At 43.8% G+C, this 22,352-nt stretch overlaps 1 long non-coding RNA gene across 1 annotated transcript; it reads left to right on the top strand.

Moving 5' to 3' along the window:
• Positions 1-1,600: 1,600 nt before the first annotated feature.
• Positions 1,601-8,354, top strand: LOC134484958 (uncharacterized). The gene is made up of 2 exons (XR_010062789.1): positions 1,601-4,559; positions 7,020-8,354. It is a non-coding gene; the product is annotated as an uncharacterized LOC134484958 (long non-coding RNA).
• The last annotated feature ends 13,998 nt before the right edge of the window (positions 8,355-22,352 follow it).

A 22,352-nucleotide genomic window follows, 5' to 3' on the forward strand; every position in this document is an offset into this window, starting at 1 on the left:
ATATGCAGCTGGAGCCATGGGTCTGTCCATGTGTAGTCTTTGGGTAGTGGTTTAGTCCCCAGGAGCTCTGGGGTGTCTGGTTGGTTGGTATTGTTGTTCTTCCTATGGGGTTGCAAACCCCTTCTGCTCCTTCAGTCTTTCTCTAACTCCTCCATTGGGGTCCCTGTGCTCAGTCTGATAGTTAGTTGTAAGCATCCTCATCTGTATCAGGAATACCAATTTTTTTTTTGGTTCTTTTTTTCGGAGTTGGGGACCGAACCCAGGGCCTTGCGCTTCCTAGGCAAGCGCTGTACCACTGAGCTAAATCCCCAACCCAGGAATACCAATTTTTATAGAGACCTTAAAGTACTACTATGGTTTTAAAACAACCAAAGAACTGAACCTCTAGTGGAATATCAGGAACAGAGACTAGGGCAGAGACTTCCTGCTGGGTTGGGGGGTGGCTAGGTTGCGACTCAGGTAGGACACTTAACTGGCATGTGTGATATCCTGGGTTCCCTAAAGAGCACAAGCAAACAGAAAAGGAAAACAAATTCCTAGAATAAATCCTTTAAGAACAATTTATCAAGCCAACTTTTAGGTAATTATAGGCCTAGACAACAGGAGCAAACTATATTTTAAAATTTACTTTTATGTGCATGGGTCTCTCTCTCTCTCTCTCTCTCTCTCTCTCTCTCTCTCTCTCTCTCTCTCTCTGTGTGTGTGTGTGTGTGTGTGTGTGTGTGTGTGTAAAGCTACAGTATGCTAGTGCCTGCCAGTCCAGGCTATGAGAGCTGGTGGGAGCATTTCCTTCTAGTTCAGATTCAGGATACGGTGCTCATAGCGTGAGTTGGATTTGGTGAAAGTGTTTACTCCGTGGAATTTGAAAGACAACATAAATCAGAACTATCTCCCTAATTTATACCTCCCAGAGGGATAAATGCACACTCTATACTCAATTAACGTCTAGTTGTTATCTCAGCAGACTCTAAGCTGGATCCGCTCAGACACAACTCCAGAACCCATAAGACGGCACACAAAATGGGGTTCTGAATAATACCTTAGTGTGTTTCAGGAACTGTAAAGTCAGGGGAGATGCAGGGAGGCACAGCCCTTCAACTCCTGGCAGCTACAGCTCAGTAGGGAAGCCAGAGAGCCACCGAAGAACCCAGGTGAGGGAAACTCTAGCTGGTTAGGAGACATGGCTAGGAGAGCGTGGAGTAGGTAAAAGGAGGAATGGACTTGGGGAAGGACAGAAACGCTTTTCTAAGAAAGTGATCACAGGCAGAGGTGTTAGAGGCTCAGTGGTTAAGAGCACCTGCATGGCACACAGTAGGTGCTCAGGGGAAAAAGGTGGGGAGGTAAATCGTATCTGCTTCCGTACTGGAATCCTCAAAGAGCTTTGACAGCCGTGATCTGGAGAACGCAGGGTTCTTAGATTTCAAAACTGTTTTCTGCCGGAGATGTCTTTTTGACCCCTCTACGTTCTCTCTTAAAAGCTGGTTTCCAGGGACCGTTAGCACCTGCTGGCTGGAAGAGCTCCAGCTCTCTGTGAGATCACACACCGGAGAGCGGAGGCCTGTAGCTACACAGCAACCACGCAAGTCCCTGTGGTTTGCCCAGTTAAGGGGGGAGGGGGGCAGGGACGGTTCTACTTTAAAAGCCCAGAAACTGGCAGGCCACGGGGCTGTGACGCTGTCGACTTTCACGTCTGGATATTGTGTTCGTGCGTACTTGCGACTCGTGTTGCATCTTGTCCCTTTGCTCTGCAGTTGTCAACGGAAAAAATTTCTCAGTGAAAAAAAAGAACGCAGGCACAGGAGCAGGCTTAAAGTAGTAGGCACTGAGGATGGCTCAGTGGCTAAGAGGACTGGGGGCTCTTCCAGGGGACTTAGGTTCCGTTCCCAGCACTCACAGGCTCACGGACATCTTTAGCTTCCGTTTCAGGAGTTTTGATGCCCTCTTCCGGTTTCCTTGAGCGTTAGACATGCAAGGGACATATATGTAGGTCTTTGAATGCAATGTCAGCATATTTTGCTCTGAGCAATAAAACCTTACTCTAATACTAGTTAAAGGTGCTTCGGAGAGGTGCTGATAGGGAAGAGGCAAGGCAAAAACTGCGGGACACAAACGTACCTTTGTGAAATCTGCTATGGAAACACCTTCAGGGACCTGTTGTTGGAAATCCTAGTGGCCTCAAGCAAAAAGGCTCAAGGCACACACTAGGGGGCGCACTGGAGTAAATCTCTCGGTTGGAAAAGGATAAGAGGAAGGTTGTCACTCCTCTTCCGGCTGTGCTATCTAATCATCTCAACCTCCCCTCAACCTCCCTCGCTCTTCCCTTTTCACTGACTTTCACGACGGGAAAAGAATTTCACAGGTTAGTAGGGAGGAGGGTTGTGTGCTACACAACGAGACATTGTTGTAACCACAAACAAACAAGCGAAAAGAATTTCCCATTCCAAATTTGCATGATTATGCCATCCTTACGGAAAACAAAGCCCTGTGCATAATCTTGAATAGCCATCAAGGGGTCTGTATGTTACCGGTTTGACTCGAGCCTGTGGATCCACTGGGTGGATTTAGTAGAAGGAAAGTTGTCTCTGAAGCTACTAAGCAAAGGCGCTCTTAGGATCCGGGTGTTTTTGTAGTTGGAGGTTGTTTGTTTGTTTTGTTTGTTTGTTTGTTTGTTTGCTTTTTTGTTTTGTTTTTTGTTTTTTTCTTTGTTCCTGGAAGTCAGAGCCATGGAAAAGATCTGTCACAAGCCCAATTGTCACATGGCCAGGCAACCACGGAGGACTGGAACCACTTAATTAGTGAACTAAAATAAACTTTTTCTCGTTTGGAGTTTTTTTCTTTTAGGGATTTTTGTCCACAGACTAGAAAGTTGTTTAGCATGCCATCATAAATTCCTTGGTATGACCATGATCAAAAAGACCAACCACATAACAATCCCCCTTATACTGTTAGGTGCTCTTATATTGACCACATATCATTTATAAGTCTGCTAATTTGCCTATCATGATTGAATCCTCTCAGAATGCCCTAAGGGAGGTGCCTATTTTTGGTTTTGTGGGGTTTTTTTCCTTCTTTTTCTCGTCTTCGTCTAGCATTGTGAATAGGAAGTAACGGATGGCTACTTCATAGTACTTTTCTAAATCTCAGACTAATTTCCCATTTTCAACAAATTAATAAGCTTCCTTGTCTTCTTCCAAATGTGGCTAAAAATAAGTAAAGAGAAGTACTATTTTTTTTAAAAAAAAAGATTAGCTTATTTATTTCATGTATGTGAGTACACTGTCTCTGTCTTCAGACACACCAGAACAGGGCACTGGATCCCATTACAGATGGTTGTGAGCCACCATATGGTTACTGGGAATTGAACTCAGGACCTCTGGAACAGCAGTCAGGGCTCTTAACCTCTGAGCCATCTCTCCAGCCACAGTGCTATTCTTTAAAACGCATGGTTTACACTGGGCGTGGTTGCCCATGTATCTAATTGTCGCACTGTGTTTGGAAGGCAAGTGGATCTCAGTGAGTTCAAAGCCAGGCTGGTCAACATAGTGAGTCCCAGATCGTCAAGGCTTCATGGTGAGACACTGTCTCAAAATAAATGAAAAGCATTGCTTACATATAAAGCCGGCTTTATTTTATTTTATTTTTTAAAAGAAACTGGTATTTGTTTTCTACTAGTCTTATCTTCATTTTGCCAAATAGCTTAACACTGGAAGCTACCGACAATCTCTGGTAGCAAGTTGGACACCAAGCCATTAGGGAGATACTGAACAGGCAAAGATAGTTCCTATCTGCTTTCGGACCAGGCTGTGAGCTCAGGGACAAGGGCGCTCAGCATAGAGGAGTCCAGTCGCCCTGACATTCCTCTTTGGTACAGCCTGCTCTTCTTTTCTAAACTGTTCAAGATCTTTACAGATCAGGTATGACCTCCCCGCGTGCTCACAGGACATGGAGCCACGAATGTGCAGAAAACTTCCCAGACCAGCATCCACCGGCTGGAACCTGAGGAGGGCGCTCCCTTGCTGTTACTGGGGATGCCGATGGACATGGAGTGTGGAGGAGGCTGTTGCACAGAACGCTGGTTAAGTTGTTTGTCATAAGACACCACATGAAAGATCATCGGTCACCACCAGAAGTTATAGTTCCAGGAACATTACCCAGGATGCCTCAGCGAAGATTCCAGGAGTGAGCGCAGGCAGTAGGAGTGGCTCCGACGACAGCAGTCAAGTTCGGTACAGGTTGCTGGCCAGGATTCCCGTATGCTGATGCACGGACAGCGAAGGCTTCCTGGGTCCTCTTCAGGCTTATGATGTAGATTTTACTTCCTGCTCTCTTATAGATGTACAGTTGCAACAGAAAATCAAAGACGTTCCACACAAGTGGATTTCTGATACAAGAATGGTCTTCGTTTATGGGACACTAAGGACTTATTATTATGGAAGTTTCAAGTCAGAGGAATCCAGAACTCCAGCGTGGACCCCTCTCTAGGTTGCCTGGTGAAGTGGAAGTTATCCTTGCTGAGTTCTTGCTCGTGGGATATTTAAGCAGAATCTCCCACAACTACGGTAACCTGCGGGACCTTATAATTCAGACTGTATAAGCACAATAGCAGAAACTGTCCTATGGTCTGTAACACACACACACACACACACACACACACACACACACACACCACCTTTATACTTACAATAAGCCTTTAGCAGCAAAAGAACTGGGCAGATGTCTACTTTCCTATCGATAACACCGAGTTATTACTTACTGTGTTTCATCTGAGCCACTCTTAACTCCAGCTGACCAGCCCTCAGGGCCACATTCTTATGACTCACCTAACCCAAGGCGTCTCCTTCCTCCGTTCACCTTCTTCTCTCCCTTGTGGTTCTCTCATGATACCTGTCCCCTCTCCCCGCCAGGCCTGGGAACCCCAAAACCTGCCTATGTCTCTTCTACCCAGCTATTGGCTGATGGTCTCATACCATCACTTGGGTCTAACTTGCGGACTCTGTCGTCTCTGGGACAACCAGGTCTGGGGGCTAGCCTGGGCTACATAGTGAATTCCAGGCCAGTTAAGGCTACAAAGTGAGTTCCAGGATAGCCAGGTCTATATGGTGAGACCCCATTTTGGGGAAAAAAAATCCAAAACATTTGTATATAATTAGGGCCAAGAGATGTACGTCCCTGACAGTGTGTGCAGGTGATCTTAACCTTGGAGTAATCTCTCCAGCTCCATGAGCTACACTTTTTTTTTTTTTTTTTTTTTGGTTCTTTTTTTCGGAGCTGGGGACCGAACCCAGGGCCTTGCGCTTCCTAGGTAAGCGCTCTACCACTGAGCTAAATCCCCAGCCCCGAGCTACACTTTTTAATGATTTTCCTAAGGGTTATAAAAAATATCATCTACTTCTATTATTTATTTAAAACATTTCTTTAAAAATGCAAATTTAAAACAACCTAGTGACTTAATTTAAATAGTATGCAAATAGTTTGCTCCAATGAGACTCTGTTCCTTCTCTGTATTTGTCACTTTGTTTAGTTGTGAGCAAATGCCTGAGAGAAAGAACTTAAGGGGTAAGGATTTACTTTACTGTGGTATTTACTTATGGCTCATGTGTTCAGAAATTTCAGTCTTCAGTCCTTGGCTCTGTTGATTTGGAGTCCACGTTGAGGGAGAACACCCTGGAGGCTGAAACCTGTGGAGGAAGCCATTCCCTCCCAGCAGACACCAGGCAGAGAGAGAAATAAACAGGCTCTTAGATAGCCTGTAAGAAGACACCACCTGTGTCCCGTTTCCTCCAGCCAGCACCCAACTCCTAACACGTCCAGGACCTTCCAAAGCAGCACCATCAGTAGGGGACAAAGTGAACACAATGAGTTTGTTAGGGAACAGTTCCTATTTCACCCACCTGTAACACTCTTCCGTTGTGACATTTTTGTTATACATTCTTAGTGGCCATAAGCCTTGTCAGAAGTCCATCAGCACCATGTTTATTGTTATCATTGATGCCCTATAAGTTGGTCAGGACCTCCCTTCTTCCTCCCCTCCTCCCTCCTTCCCTTCCTCCCTCCCTTCCCCCTCCCTCCCTTCCTTCCTTTCATCTTTCATCCTCCCTCCCACCATCTCTATCCTTGTTCCCCTTTCATCTGCGACAGGAAGTATGTGAATGTGTGAAACAGGTTTCACTATGTAGCTCTGGTTGTCCAGGAACTCACTATGTAGGCCAGGCTGTCCTTGAACTTACAGTGGTCTACATGCCCCTGCCTCTTGGTCGGTGGCCCTTTATAACATTTCTGTTCCTCAGCTGCATATTCCCAAGTTAGTAAGTTCTCTCTTCTGCCTCTTTAAATTTGCTGTCCGTGCATACAGTGAAAATCTCATTGTTGTCCTTTTTGTCTTTAGAGGATAGGGCTTCTACATAGGGTTCTGTGGTTCTTGCTTGTTTATCTGCTTGCTTGTTTTTATTTGGAGACACGTGATACCCAATCTGGCCCTAAACGTATGGACTCAGGAAGTCTTTCTATCTCATCCCTTGAGCAACTGGTATAGGTATGAACCGCTGTGCCGTATATTTAGATCACCCCGAACCCACTTTAATCTCTATGTGGTGGTACATACCTCTAGTCCTAGAACTTTGGAGGCTAGGGTAGGAGGGAAATCATGATTTTGAGGCTAGCCTGGGTTAGCTAGAAATCGATGGCATACTATTCTTGTATTTCCCCCCTTCGTGTTATGCTATGCTGTGCTGTGCTATGCGATACAACGCTATGCTATACCATTCTATGTATTTATTTATTTTTAAAGAAATCACTCATCTCTCTGTTGCCCCGGGTGAGCTTTAACTCAGGGATCAAGCACTCTTCCTGACTCAGGAAGCTAGAACTGCAGGCACCCACCCTTATACCTTGCTTACCCTTTAGCCAGGATGTTTCTCAGCTTGTTGTGTACTGGCACTATAGCTGATTTGAAGGTTCTTTTTTTAAATAGTTTTATTTCTATGGATATTTCACCTGCATGTGTGTCAATGTTACTGCAGGTGCACCTGGTGCCTTTGGAGGCCAGAAGAGGACGTCAGAATTTCTGAAACTGGAGTTACAGATGGTCCTGGGCTACCACGTGGATGCAGGGAATTAAACTAAGGTCTCCTAGAAGAGCAGCTGGTGCTCTTAACTGCTGAGGCATCTCTCCGGCCTTGAGTTTTGATTTGTTCTTAAAGGACGTTTAAATTCTGTTTTTCCTCAGGGGCAACGTCTACTGGCTGTCGTTGTCCTGTAACAGTGGCCAAGCATCGTTTCTTTGTGTCCCTGGTACTTTTGGCTTTGCTGTTTGAAATCAGTTGTTGAAAATATTATAATGTAAGAGCTCCGGAAATCACATTATCCCCTTGCTCAGGGTGTCTTGCTGTGGCTGAAGTTGGCTTGCTTAATAAGTTTCCCATGTCATTCTGTAAAGTCTGAAAATTCTTGTTATACCTGTCTTAGTTGCTTAGCCCACTGGTCAGCTAATTACTGAGCAAGGCTTCCCTAAGTTCCTTGTACAGTTCTACCATTGCTGAATGACTCTCTCTCTCTCTCTCTCTCTCTCTCTCTCTCTCTCTCTCTCTCTCTCTCTGTGTGTGTGTGTGTGTGTGTGTGTGTCTGTGTCTATGTATCTGTATGACTCTGCCTGTCTGTCTGTTCTTCTGTCTCTCTCTCTGTCTCTGTCTCTCTCTGACTCTTTTCTCTGTCTCTGTGTGTGTGTCCATGTCCCTGCACCACACTTTCAACTCCCAGAGTATTTTTTCATGTAAAACTCAGTATTTCTTCTTTCTAGTTTTTGCAAACATTGTTTTCCAATTTAAAAATAACAGCTTAAATAAATATATATAGCCAGGGAGTGGCGGCTTTAATCCTACCACTCAGGAGGCCGAGGCAGGACAGGCTGATCTGAGTTTGAGGACAGCCTGGTCTACAGAGTTCAGGGACAGCCAGGGCTACACGGAGGAATCCTATCTCAAGAAACGCACCAAACAAACAAAGCCACCAGCCTCCCTTACCATGTCGCAAAGCTTACAAACTCTTCTCCACAGAAAACACTGCTGTTCATAGCAGACGTGCCATGCTTACATTGTACTTACTGTGTAAATAATTAAACAGACAGAAACATTGAACAGATGGGGCACTTAAGATATACATGATATATTGATATAAAACATGGCTACTGTGAATCAGAGTTGCAAGGATGTACTACCGTACTGCAGGGTGCCTGCAGCATATGCAGTGGTGGTTTTCAAGGCCTTTAAAAACACTCCTCTGCATTCGACATCATTTGTGTGCATCATGATTAGACAACTAGTATTCCTTAGTATCAATAAAACTGCTAAAGACTCTAACCATGAGGAGTATCCATAAAGTGATATTTAATCTAATTTAAGGTAAAAGGTTTCAAGTGAAATTTGTGGATAGAATCTGGTGACCCAATTTCTCTTCTTTTTTTAGACACCTCTTTTTTTTTTTTTTAAGTAACGAAACACAAGTTGAATTGCTGACTTTTAGTTCTATACTCAAGAGGTCAAGTGGGAGAATGATCTTAAAGGGATTCTGTGAATATAAACATCACCATCACATTAAATTACTTTCAATATTTGTGACTTGTGTTTTCCACATGTCACACAGCCAGCAATGCCTAGTTGAATCGGCACACAGTTTAAACAAACCAATTCTTCTTTTCAATCAGGGGTTATGTACCATTGTGCTATCCATGAGTACATACACATGTTTCAGGATCACACGCGAGGGTTTGTATTTTAATCAGAAAATATCAATAGCTAGTTAATGAGTAACCTCATGAAATCAAAATGTAACCTCTAGGTTAGGGCTAGAGAAATGGAGTAGTATTAAAGTGCCTGCTTTACACACACAAGAACAAGGCCCTAGTACAACAACAACAACAACAACAACAACAACATACACACACACACACACACACACACACACACACACACACACACGAACAATGAGGGAAGGATCTAATATTTGTGTAAAAACATGTTTTCTAAGCTATGCCTTTAACCCTGACACACTGGCTTTATCTCACTGGGTGGGAACTTTCACCACAGTGTGGTGACAATTTCTGTATCTCTGTGATAGCAAGGGTAATCTATTGTACAATTTATGATCCACCTGGACTTATGAGATCTAAGAGACGCCCCCAACACTCTGAACTCTATAACAATCCATATGGAAACGGTGTCTTAGCACTATTTAGAGTTTCTTTTCTTAGGCTAACAATTAAATATCAGGGGTTGTTTTTTTTTTCCTTTTCATTCTTTCTGGGTTGGTACTTGGTGGCTCATATCCTCTGTTTTGAGCATGTGGGGTTTGGGGAGGGAAATAGAGAGACAGAGACCAAGGCAGAGAAGGAGAGGGGAAAGGAGAGGGAAGGGGACTGGAGAGAAGAGGAAGGAAGGGGTTGGGGAGGAAAGTAAAGAGAGAAGGAGGAAAGGAGAGAGGAAGGACTCTGGCAGACCAGGAAGTGAATCATTACAACAATGACTGTATCCACGGATGAACGTGGATTTTCTTTGTCCTCTCACAAGCTCGGTAAACATGTTGTTTGTTTGTTTGTTTTTAGCTGTTTGAGTCCCAGCAGTAAACACAGTCAAAGAAGCTGAGCTCAGCATGCGCGTGCCCACCAGGGAGGCAGCGCTTCTTATGTCTGAGCTCCAGTCCCATGCTTTCCAGTGCCCTTGAGCTCCAGGGACCTGTACCAGCTAGGCAGGGCCTCTCCTCTGAGACTGAGCCCCAACCGTGCTAGGCTTCAAGGATTTGACCAGTCCAGCTTTTGGGTGTTGGTTTCCGGTTGCAGACTATTTGATCACCTTGTGAACCGTGCATTGGGAACTGGAAAAGTGTGTTTCTTGCTGTGGTGTGGCATAGCCCTAACATACCCATTTAAGCCCAAGAGCTTTCTGTAAACAAGACCTAAATGAAGTCAACTCTAGGTTAAGAGGCAGAGCAAGCAACCAGTTGACAGGGAGTGGATACAAGAAAACCCAGGAAAGAGAAAGGAGGGTCTTTGAGTCGAAGGGTATTTAAGTCAGCATGGAGAAGAAGCTTTTTCCTTCTGGGATGTAGGTGGAGGCAGAAAGTCAACTGGGTTTCTTTCTCTGCCTCTCTGAGCTAGCACACTTTCACCCCAGTCTGTAGTATTTGATAAGTTTCTTATCTACTATACTAATAGTTTTCAAAGATGGGCACCCTTGTTTTCCTCAGTGAGCTCTCATAGTGCCAATGTGGAGCCACCATGAAACTGGTTCCAGGAGGATTTGGAAAGGTAGGAAAAAAAATTCCTCTCTTCTAGGCTGAGGATTTGGTGGACATAGAAAAATAAGCAAGAGCTTGGTGGGGTCTTTCATTGTTTGCCTTCAAACTCAGTGCCCAGGAGGCAAAGACAGACGGAATTCTGTGAGTTTACATAGTGAGTTCCAGGCCAACCAGGGGTATGTAGTGTGACCCTGTCAAGGAAGGAAGGAAGGAAGGAAAAAGAAAGCATTATTTTTTTCAACCCTAGTCTTCTTATATCCTTCTAGCATCTTCTATTAATTGAGCTTTATCAGGAATCAGATAGTAAAGGAGCAAAGTGCTTCACAATCTCCATCCCAGCATCACAAAGGGCGACTTGGGACATGCGTCCTGAAAATGCCTATGGACGTCACACAGAGCACAGCCAAGTTCCATCACCACATCAGGTGTTCTCATGTTCCTATCTTCGTTTCAATGTATTCAACTAGAAAGTGCTTACGGGCACCTCCTAGGGCCTTGGCTTTATGTGGAAGGCATTAGAAATACGGCAGCAAATAAAAATCAAGACATTTCCTGCTCTCAAATCCCCCCAGGATGGGCATCGAGCAAAGTGTACAGAAACAGCACTGGGCGTTGTTATATGGAAACATTTTCAGATCATAGCGAAAGTATTATTCTAAGTGTCTGCAGCTAGAAAAAGTACTCCTGGGTCAACTTGCCATCACACATGACCAATCCCAGTAGAGATGACTGAAGTCTCCAAACGGCTGCAGTCACCTCCTGATCCGGGCAGCACAATGACATTCCATTGGAAGCCCTCCTACCACTGAGTGCTCAGTTCTTAGTTTTCCTAACAAACCTACCCTTGCTCTGCCTTCTCCTTTTGCCTATCCCCTTGTTTGTGGCGAGACAATGAATTTGAAAGCCACTGACTTGGTGTCTTTGGTGACCCAGCTCCTCAAGTTAAGCCCAGTAAGAGCTGAAAAAGACCCTGTTCATGCTCCAAGAACACACGTCACTAGAAACCAAAATAAAGTCAACTTTAATCTTTAAACTAAGTTGCTATGATATTTGTCTCCTAGTATACTAAAGAAAAAAGAAAAAATAATTCTACTTCTATATCTTACTCAAATGCAAGTTTGAAAGAAAAAATATAAATTGATGGACGATTGCATGTTACGAGTAAAGTTGCTAATTTATTCTATGTAACTCAGGACAAATTCAGGTTTCAGGAACAATAAAAGTCACTAAGCAATCTGTCAGATAACGGGATAGTCCTTTGTTTGGCCCTGTGTGCTTTCTAATGTAGGGGGATGTTACTGGTGTGTAGGCCGGTCTGAGGTAGGTTTTTCCAGGTTCTTGGCCTCTGGTCCAAAGAGTTGAAAACAAGGGTTCACAAGGCTTTGCAAAAGAAACAAAGTACTCACAGCAAAGGAATGGATTGCTGATAGATACACTGTGAAGGCTGAAAGTGTGCAACAAGAGGACCAGTATTTAAAAGCCCCAAGTATTGTTCAGGTCTTCTATTTATAAGGTTCAAAAGGAGGGATGGTTACTAAGGGAATAAAATAGTCTGGCTCAACCTCTGTTATGGTTAATGGACTAATTGTTTATTCATTTTTTTTCTACTGTACATTTCCCTCCCCACAATGCATCTGATTTTAATGATATGCACAACCAACTCTATGAATAAGCATAAGATGCTAAGTAGGGGTTCTCCCTAAAGTTTTACTAGAGGATGCAGTTTCACTTCGCTGCATGTGCACCCCAAACCAGTTCAGACTGGATTAGCCCTTCTGGTCTTCCTAAAGCATACAATGGAAATATGCTTAACTAGAAACTTTTCAATTTTGTTTCTTATTAGGGTAGGGGAAACTTATACTGTTCTTCAGAAATGGAAACATATGAAACCCACTGCGGGTGTGGGTGTTAAGAGTCTAAGGTTGGTGGGTGCATTGTTTGGGGAACCTGTGCAGACTGCCAAGTGTAAGGTGTGTGTGTGTGTGTGTGTGTGTGTGTGTGTGTGCATAAACAAAACAAAATAGCCAAGCTGAACTATCTCTTATGCTTGCATGCTTTAGAGGGAGGAAATACATACATACATACATATATATATATATATATATATATTTGAATAAGAATGGCCACCACAGGCTCCTCTATTTAAATGTTTGGGATGTTTGAATTATAAGGATTAGGAGGTGTGGACTTGCTGGAGTAAGTCACTGGTGGGTTTTGAGATTTCAAACGCCCATGCCAGCCAGACCCAGTCTCTCTCTTTTTCCCTTCTCTGTCTCTGTGTCTCTGTGTCTCTGTCTATCTCTGTCTGTCTGTCTGTCTGTCTGTCTGTCTATGACTTTGTCTCTATCTCTGTCTCCCCCGCCCCTCCTTCCCTCCCTCCGTCCATCCCTCCCTGTGTCTATAGATCAGGCTACAACTCTTAGCTACTGCTCCAGTGCCTGCCGCCATGTTCCCTTCTATGAAGATGGACTAAACAACTAAACAACTAACCCTCTGAAACTCTAAACGCCCCCGATTACAAGCTTTTGTCAGTTAAATAAGAGTTGTCGTGGCCATGGTGTCTCCTCACAGCAATAGAACAGTGACTAGGACAGGAGTTGGTGCGAAGGGTACCAAGTTGGGTATCAATACGAGAGTTTAGATGTTGCCAGGCTATGCGGCATGTTGACAGAATGTGGACTTTGGGACTTCGGATTAGGAAAGCAATTTAACACCTTTGTAGGCCTTAATGGGACATTAAGGAGTGTGGAAGACATTGATGTAAGTTATGACAGCCCAAGAAGTTTCAGAAGGGAAGAATATCAGTAAGTGACCTAGAGACTGTTCTTGTGGTATTTTGGGAAAGAACATGGCTGCCTTTTGCCCTTGTCCTAAAAATCCCAAGGCTAAATGGAGGAGTTGTCGGATTAACGGCATTGGCATTTCCACTTAGCATTGGAGATTTCAAGACAGCCTGGTACCTACTGCTGTGGTTATTAGAAAGCAGAGGGGATCAAACTCTAGTCCCATCAAGTGGCAGAACTTGGAAGATTTGGCCTTGTGGTTCTGTATTTAGAGTCAAGGATACGATACAGGGGTTGTGGAATCTTCCTCTGTGGCTAAGGAAAACCTCCAAGATCAGGCATGTGTCAGTGGTGTCCTTGCATGGAGGCCCAGAGAGGCCATTGCATACATACTATGAAGATGAAGCCTGAGTTGCCTTGGAGACCCCAACATGTTAGAGATGCCAGAGCCCATGGGATTCCTGCCAAGGAGAGCTTCTAACAGTGTGGAACCAGTTCAGGAAAGAGAAGAGTGTTGCAGTGAGCAAAACTGAAAGGAGTTGATGTGATGAGAAGTCCTTTGACATCAGACATGGAGATGTAGAATTTAGAGTTTGCTCTGCTGGTGTTAGGTCTCGATTTGGTCCAGTATTTCCTTTCTATGAGCCTTCCTTCCCCTTTGAAATGGTAATGGATGTGTTTTGCCATTGAACATTGAGTTTTAGTTTCAAGGGATTAAAACCAAGAGATTGTCTCAAATCTCAAAAGAGACCTCGGACTTTTAGACAGTGTTGAGATTGTGATAGACTATGGAACTTTTGAAGTTGAACCGAATGCATTGTTTTTCATTATGTTTTGGCTATAAGACTATGAGGGCCAGGGATGGAGTGTGGTTGTTTGAATGAGAATGGCCCCTATAGGCTCATGCATTTGAATGATTGGTTACCAAGGAGTGGGACTGTTTGAAAGGATTGGAAGGATTATGAGGTGTGGCCTTGTTGGAGGTGTGTCTTGGGGGTGGGCTTTGAGGCTCTCTCTCTCTCTCTCTCTCTCTCTCTCTCTCTCTCTCTCTCTCTCTCTCTGTCTGTCTGTCTTTCTCCAGATCAGAATATAGCTCTCAGCTACTGCAGCAGTGCCTTCCTCAATGCTCCCACGCTCTCCTTCATGATAATGAACTAAACTTCTGAAACTGTCATCAAGCACCCTGTTAAATGCTTGTCTTGGTATCTCTTCACAGCAGTAGAACAGTGACTAAGACAGAGGTGTCGGTTACGTTTTTTAAAATGAAATTTAATTTTTAAGACAGGATGGCCTAAAACTCACCGTATAGACCACCCAGCCAAGATATTTAGCCCTTCTGCTTCAACTTCCTGAATGCTAGGATTACATGTGTACTCTCAGTCAACAACTAGATAGTGTAATAAAATCTGGTTTCTTAAGGGCAGGACTTAATGAAATGTTCCAAATGTTCCTTCCTCAGTATTATTTAATTAGATTCAAAGGAAGTTTCTCCTATTGAAATGCACACAACCAAAGCATGTTAACAAATTACAAAAGAACGTGTAAATAGTGGCCATTGGCTTCAGTTTTAGTCTAGATAACCTGGATAATAGTTTATATAAGTAAAACCATATCACTCATAAGCTGTACTCACAAACAATGAAAGTAGCTGGGGCAAGAAAATAAGAAGAATCCAGGGAAAATGAGGAGGTGGACTATAATTTCTGAAGGTGCATTTAAGAATTGGCCCTCCCTTCCTACTGTTATATAAACTAAATATAGTACTTGAAACATGGGGAAGGTATAATTCCAATTTTAAAAATTTGTCTGTCCGCTGAAATTTAAGAATGTGGCAGGACAAAATGTGTAGCCTCAGTTTAAAACAATCACGATCACAGCCAGAGCAAAGGAAAGATTTAATAACACTCACTAATTTTTCAGGCAAGCTGACAGCTTGTCTTCTCGAGTTCATGCCATAGAGTCTTAAAAACACGGTTGTGTGGACTTTTAGGAAAGTTTTCATTTTTGCCAATGTCTTCCTATGATCAAGACTGAGCATGCTCTTAACAGCCACCTGCCCCCATCACGTTATTTATTTTCTTCGTCGACGTCTGAGTGACAAGCACATCGATGGAACTGAAACCTCTCTGCGGCCATGGCTTTCTTACCAGGTTGGTTCTCAAGTAGATTTGGGCATTTTAAAAGAGCATCCGTTGGACAAGATTAGTCTTTGTACGATATGACATCCATCCTCGCAATGGATGATGGGATTTTACATTCTCCACACATGAAGCTAGCTAGCTAGTGAGCGGACATGCCGCTAAGCAGTTCTTTTCTTCCTGGTTATCAGGTTAAGCCAGAATGAAGCTGAAAGAATATTACTGTGAGAGTTTACTGGACCAGGGCCAGAGTCCCACCTTCCCAGGATGCCAGGATTTCTGACAACGAAGCCAAGTTAGGTCTTGTCTTGATCGAGGGAGAAGTCAGAAAGCGCCTGGATTCTGAGAAGTAAAGACGCAGGTCGAGGCCGATATTCGTTCCTCCTCCGCGTTCCCTCCCTCCCCCACCTCCTTCCCTTTTTTCTTTCCTCTTTTGATTTTCTTCTTTCTTTGTATGTACATATGTATTTATTTATCTAATCCTTGCTGGTGACGGATTTCAAACACAGGGCTTCAGATACCAGAGCAGCAGTTCTCAACCTTCCTAATGGTGTGGCCTCTTAACACAGTTCCTTATGTTGTGGTGAACCCCCCCACACCATAAAATTATTTCTTAACTACTTCATAACTGTAATTTTATTACTGTTGTGAATTGTAATATAAATATTTGATGTGCAGGATGTCGGATATGTGACTCTTGTGAGAAAGTAGTCAGACTCCCGAAGGGGTTATGGCCCACCGGTTGAGGAACAGTGTGCAGACACACACTCCACTACCAACGATGTGTACATCCCAGCCGAGATGAGGTTCCATTGTATTACCCAGGCTGGCCTTGAACTCAGCTTCCAAGCATTGGGATGAGCCACTGTGATCCATAATGCTACTATTGTGAACCTAAATATTACTCCACAGAGAACCATACAAAACACCAGAAAATTTGGAAGGATATTTTTTACTAATCTATCTTTTTTCTCCATCTTTATTAAATTGGGTATTTCTTATTTACATTTCGTTGTTATTACCTTTCCCGGTTTCTGGGCCAACATCCCCCTAACCCTTTCCCCTCCCCTTCTAGATAGCTGTTCCCCTCCCCATCCTCCCCCCATTACCACCCTTCCCCCAACAATCCCATTCACTGGGGGTTCAGTCTTGGCAGGACCAAGGGCTTCCCCTTCCACTGGTGCCCTTACTACGCTATTCATTGCTACCTATGCAGTTGGAGTCCAGGGTCAGTCCATGTATAGTCTTTAGGTAGTGGCTTAGTTCCTGGAAGCTCTGGTTGCTTGGCATTGTTGTTCATATGGGGTCTTAAGCCCTTTCAAGCTCTTTCAGTCCTTTCTCTGATTCCTTCAACGGGGGTCCCATTCTCAGTTCAGTGGTTTGCTGCCGGCATTCGCCTATGTATTTGCTGTATTCTGGCTGTGTCTCTCAGGAGAGATCTACATTCGGTTCGTGTCAGTCTGTACTTCTTTGCTGTATATATATGGGCCACATGTGGGGCAGGCTCTGAATGGGTGTTCCTTCTGCCTCTGTTCTAACCTTTGTCCCCCTATTCCCTCCCAAGGGTATTCTTGTTCCCCTTTTAAAGAAGGAGTGAAGCATTCGCATTTTGGTCATCCTTCTTGAGTTTCATGTGTTCTGTGCATCAGAAACCATATTGCTATGTAAAATTAATTATATCTCCTAGTCATGATAATATATATATATGTATATATATATATACATATATATATATGTATATATATATATATATATATATATAGAGAGAGAGAGAGAGAGACTTTGTTATAGAGATGTAAGGAGTTCTGTATCTATTTTTAAGAATATCTAAGAATCATATTATCCTATGCACAGTAATTACATATACGACTCTAGACTTGTTTTATTAGGTTTTAAGGAAGTGAAGTCTGACTTGCTGTGGTCACACACAGAGAATTCGGGAAGTGGGATGTAACTGATTTGGAATTTAGCTGGGATGTGAGGATAGTATCAGCACACCATCTTCTTGAAATAGTCCGCAAACATTAATGTCTGCACGTGAGCGCCTGTTTTCGTTACTTGTCAGAGAGGGCCTCCCTTCGACCGACGTCTAGGAACACTGTGTGAATGAATACCTTACATGTAAACTACATGGAGTAGTTAGCTCCCCATCCGACTGATAGCCCCACACATCTCGTCTGCTTGTGTCTCCAGCTTCTCAGCTTCCTCCTTCTCTACCACACCTCCCACGGGCATAAATCCCAAAATTAACAAAAGAAAATGCCCAGTGATTTAGTCCATATCCAAGTCTTCTTTCATCTAAACTCCTATGGTGTCAGTCACTGACTGCTCGGTGCTGAGGTGGAGAACAGTGCGGTCCCCTGTGAGGATGGAGCACGGTGGATGTTGTTGTATAAATATAAAAATAAAAAAGTATAGTTGTCTTTTACCCCGCTAGGTGAGGCACCACAGTGCCCCAAGATATCTGCTAGATATCTTGGCGGAAACACATCCCAACTCCTCAGTGGCTCAGTGTCTCCAGCCGCCGCTCACTTTCCTACACTCAAACCATCACATAAAAGAACACACAATACAATAATCTTAGATCCAATTGATAAGATATAATTGCCTACTTAAACATACAAAACCCGGTACCATTCATCCCTGAGGAACATTGATAACAACCTTTGTAAATACACAGAGCAGAATCTTAACATCACCTGCCATGGCTTCTCACCCTCTCTCCCTCCGGTCTCTTCCTTTCTCTTTCCTAGTCTCCTCCTCCTCCTTCAAACTTCTCTCCTGCCCATCCCTCCTTCTCCTCCAATGATAGGCCTCCTTCTATCCTGTACCTGCCCCTCTCCTGTACTTTACAATTCAATGGGGAGGTGGTTCTGGTGAAGTCACCAAAGTTCTGATACTTGGCTAGGCAGCTGTCCTTGGGGCAGTGGAATTAGCATCAAAATATACAGATACCTTCAGGGCAAACCACAACAAGTGGAGTCTCATGTGCGGATGGAGCACGGTGGGGTCCGCTGTGAGGAGACTATCTGGCCAACTATCCTTACTGATCTTACCTTGCTCTATTACGTGTTTTCTGTTTACTCTTCTGAATACTCATTAACTCCTTCCACTCTCTCTGTTTTATACTTGAAGTGTCTTCCTGTCCTAGGTTATCATTTATGAAGGTTTGTTTTGTTTATCGTTATTTGTGCGTGTGCATAGGCATGTGTGTGCGTGTCTACCTGTCCCTGGAGACCAGAAAAAAGCTGTGGATTCCCTGGACCTGAAGTTACAGGTGGTTGTGAACCACCTAGTGTGAGTGCTAAATACCAAATTAGGGTCCTCCTGGAGAACAGGAAGCAATGGCTGCTGACGTCTCTCCAGCCCCTAGCTTGCTGTCTAAAGGTAAAACTCAAGACTGGCTAGAAGAGTTTCTCTTAAAAGGACTAGTTCAATCCTGACCCCAAATCCAAAATGCTTACTTTTTGTTTTATTTTTTTTTTAAACAGTTTTTCGCAATGGAAAATTCACTGTTTCCTAATTCCTTTATTTCGTTGCTGGGAAACCTTTTTACGCTATCCCCGTGTTTAAGAGAGACCATCCCCTAACAAAGGCCACTCTTCTGTAATAACACAAAATAAGCGATCTTTCAACCACGGAGCAGTTCTTACAGTACCTGCCCACTGCGTTCCTACCTGCACTGTCTTTCTCTTCTCTGGGCGAGCTAGCTTATGCTTGGTTCCTCACTCTCCGTGACGGTGCGTGATCACACAGGACCCAAGTCTTCATGCTTCGGTTCATTTGGGCTATTCTAACAGGAAGCAATGACTCAGGGTCAGGTGGGACCTATCTCTTAGTCTGTAGATGCCCCTCCTTTCCTGAGTCCTCATATCGAGAGTAGAGGGTGCCAGGCCTCGGTTCTATCGTTCTCAGTTAATTATCTTTCAAGGTCTCTACCTCTGAGATTAGACTCTCAGCATACCAATCTGAATGACACATAAGCATCCAATATGACGTTTTTCTTTCTTCACCTTCCTTATCTGGTTGTTTAGCTTTTAGATGTTTCAAAGTGTCCAAACCTGGACACACTGCTTGTAACAATTTGGTTACAGAAATTCCATTGCCCCTTAGGTCTCCTTCTTGAGTATACATTCCCGCATATGTGCATGTGTGCTGGCTACTTTTGTGTCTGCTTGACACAAGCTAGAGTCATCCAAGGGAAAGGAGATACCATCGTAAGGTTGGCTGCAGCCAAATGTGTAGGGCATTTCCTTAGTGATGAGTGGGGAGGGCCCAACCCTTTGTGAATGGTGCCATTCCTGAGCTGGTAGTCCTGTGTTCTACAAGAAAAAAAAGCCAGGAGGAGCAAACCAGTAAGCAGCACCCCTCCATGGTCTCTGCACCAGTTCCTGCCTTCAGGTTCCTGCCCAATTTGAGTTCCTGTTCTGGCTTCCTTCAATGATGTGGAAGGGTTAAGTTAAATCAACCTCTTTGTCCCTACTTGCTTTGTGGTCATGGGGTCTCATCGCAGCAGTAGAAGCCCTGACAGAGTGTCCATGTGTGTACGTGCATGTGTAGGCCAGGGCTCAACCTCATGAAATTTCTTAGGCACTGTCTACCTTGTCTTTTGAGACAATCTTACCGATCTGTCTGGATTGACAAGCCACTGAGCCTGAGGCTCAGTCTGCGTCCTTTCTTCCACCCCCACCCCTACCTCTACCCTGACCCCAGCACTGGAGGACTTACTGCTGGCCCAGCTTTTTCTGTGAATGCTGGCAGTCAAACCCAGGTCCGCATTGCTACTTAGAGAGCGCTTTTCCAAGTGAGCCGTTTTCCCAGGCTCCAGGCCTTACATCTCACAAACGTAACACATCAAAAGATGGAGAAGATTTGGGAAGCAGTTTCTTCTAAAATAATTATCAAGGTAGATGTCGAGACGGGGAATTTAAGGCAACTTTCTATGTGGAAAATTAGCATCTCTAATTGCCTATGTTTTGTTTGTTGTAACCTCTAAGGCTTTTTGGACAGACTGCGTGGTTAGTTTAAGCAGTGAAAGACTAGGAATGTATTTATATTTTCAGAGCTAGCGGAAAACTCTGTGTGTGCGTGTGCTGCTTCAGTTCTAGGAATGTGACGTGCAGGAAGGACCAACCTAAAGGGGAGGGGCTTATGTTGGGGCCTAGCTCTGACATCAGCCACCTCGGGAACTGAGATAAGACAAATGTGGTAGAGAAAGATATGATGGTGCTGGGGTGCTCACCTCTCGGTGGGGGTGGGGAGGGGCAGGGGATGTGACACACACTCCATGGTCACCCACAAGTGATCTCTTTCCTTTAAGTAGGTCACACATCCTAATTGTTTATTCGGCTATGACTGTACGAGTGGATTATTCACCAGTCGGTGAACTCAAGCCCCTCATGGTTCCGTCTCTGAATTGTCCTGACTTTCTCATCCTTATTAAGAAATCTCCAGCCACTGTTTACGGTTTACGCTGTCTACACTAGTAAGCGATGTGTAGTTTTATTTTAGGGTGCCTGGGACATACGTTGGACATTTGTCATGACTTGAGGGACACCGCAGTCTCACAGAAATGGATTCTTTCTAAATCTCTTGGTTTATTTTTTACCCACGGCTCTATATTGATTCCCACATCTGAAGAACGTTCCCAGGCTTCTTCTTCCTCTGAGACACTTCCTTTCTAAGCATTAGCACACCCTATCAACATTTGCCAAAGCAGGATGAGCTGGTGAGAATATTCAATCTCTTTATAAACCATTCCGACTTCATCAAGCTGACACTCCTAAATCCAGGGTGGAGAAGAGAGAGCGCAGGGATGATGGCGGTCTATGGCTGGCTCTTTCTGCCTTCTTGTCAATCGCAGTGCCTGGGGTCATAATGTCTAATATCATTTTCCTGATAAGCACACTACTGGTCTTGCTCAAACAGCAATAAGCTTTATAGCAGATAAGAGAGTTTGTTTCTATACATTGAAGCGCATCAACATGTACTAGTGTGTTTTGAGCATGGGAACAAGTTCGTCCTCTGTCTTTGCTTGTCCTAAAATACCTGGGAGGGAATAATTAATTCTTTGGAATTTTTCGGAACATTTGAAAACTCTCATGGAGAATGGCTGTGTTTATTAAATTTGATCAGGACGGCCCTGGTGACATGATGAGTCACCTGTTGTTTAATTTCCTGTTCTTTCTCAATTACTAATCAAAAGGTAGCCTAAGGAACAGGCAGTCCTTAAGGTAGATTGGAATCAATTATCAGCACAATCAGAATGAAGAAACCCCATAGTAATTAAAAAAAAAATAATAACCAGCGCTCACGTTCTATCCTGGGAAGGGAAAAGTTTATCAAAAGTTTCATTGTTGAGCTGTGGCTTTTTAAAAAAGAATAAAACTGTTTCTTGAACCTTTCAGGCAGTTGATGTGTTGGGTAATGTGAAAGGGCAGAGACTACAGAATTTCATAATGTGAGTTTCTGGTCAGAAAACCAAGTCTTTACTACACACTCACCTTCCTGGATCATTTTAGTCTTACATTTCCATAGGATAGAATAAAAAGCTCTTTTGTGAGTTCCCACGGTGTACCCAGGAGGCAGTTTTCAGACCTGTGGTCTGTGACTGAAGCAAATGTCATGGGAAACCCACTTCCTACTCTTTGATTCTTGCCCCACAAATGATCACAGCCAGCTGTATTCTTTTTAACCATTTACTCAATTGACATCTTTATAAATCATGAGTCTATAAGCAGAAACTTTTTATTAACACATGTAGATATTCATCACCTATGAATTTTTTGTATTAATAATTCGAGTTATATATTATCACACACCAAATCACTGTAGAAGCCGATTCTGTAGTCACAATTATACTGTTCCTAAGGCTTCACTGTGATGGGATTGATGAGGCTTGACTGCCTCTCTTCCGCTGAACAGCGGCTGAAAGACCGGTGACCATCTGAAGCCTTGTCAATGGGCACATCTGGTCATAGATGCTGAGTGTTACTTGGTCCTTAACTGAGGCGCTGCCAAAACACTGTAGAGAATCTTGCTATAGAGTGGCTGGTTTTTCCAGAGTGAGCTTTCCCAGGTGGAAGATGGACCATTTTTGTAGCTTAACCTTAGCAGGTAAGGTGCATGGCGTTGCTGCCACTGT

The sequence above is a fragment of the Rattus norvegicus genome, chromosome 1 (assembly GCF_036323735.1).
Source record: "Rattus norvegicus strain BN/NHsdMcwi chromosome 1, GRCr8, whole genome shotgun sequence".
Classification (NCBI taxonomy): domain Eukaryota; kingdom Metazoa; phylum Chordata; class Mammalia; order Rodentia; family Muridae; genus Rattus; species Rattus norvegicus.